We start from the raw sequence: 892 nt of genomic DNA on the forward strand, positions 1-892 counted from the left end.
TGGGGAAAGCTGGCCGGGGGGGCCACTGCTCGGGGACTGGCTGGGCATCGGTCGGTGGGTGGTGAGCAATTGCACTGTGCATCACTTGCTTTGTATATTCTTTTTTCATTATTATTATTATTACTATTATTTTATTTTAATTATTAAACTGTTTTTATCTCAACTCACAATTTTTCTCACTTTTACTCTTCTGATTCTCTCCCCCATCCCACCGGGGGTGGGGAGAGTGAGCGAGCAGCTGTGTGGTGCTCAGTTGCCAGCTGAGGTTAAACCACGACAAGGTGTTTCTGATATCATATCTAATTAAGGATCCGTTTTGGTGGCTTCTTCATTCTTGTGCTCAAACATTAAATTAGTAGGGCAAAAACTTACTCCTAGCTACGAGTTCTTTGCCCGGCATTGCAGATGAAGGTCCTACTTACAGATCTAAACATATGGGGGTCTGTACACTAGGTGGGATTTGAAACTATTCACAAACCACCAGCATTTAGGATTGTCACCCAGCAGGTTTACTCTTGAAACCCCCTATGAGCCCCCCATTGCTGTTGAGTGTGCATGCATGTGTAGGTTCTCTGCTTAAGTACATCAGCAGTTTGTCTGACACAGACAAATATTTTTGGTTGAGTTGTGACAGTGATGGAGAGAATTAACCAGTGGTCTGTATGCTGGACAGCAATGGTCTGGACTAAGGTGTAATTGTATTTTATTGATATAAGAAATTATATTGCATGAATCACAGTACACATTTTTAGTCATATATTTGTCTTGAAGTCTATGTACAAGTAAAATGCAATTTTAGCTGGAATGCTTACTACAGGCTTGGGGAAGAGTGGCTGGAAAGCTGCCTGGCGGAAAAGGACCTGGCGGTGTTGGTTGACAGCCGGCTGAACAT

Source organism: Aptenodytes forsteri, unplaced genomic scaffold (assembly GCF_000699145.1).
Source record: "Aptenodytes forsteri isolate BGI_AS27 unplaced genomic scaffold, ASM69914v1 Scaffold208, whole genome shotgun sequence".
Taxonomy (NCBI): domain Eukaryota; kingdom Metazoa; phylum Chordata; class Aves; order Sphenisciformes; family Spheniscidae; genus Aptenodytes; species Aptenodytes forsteri.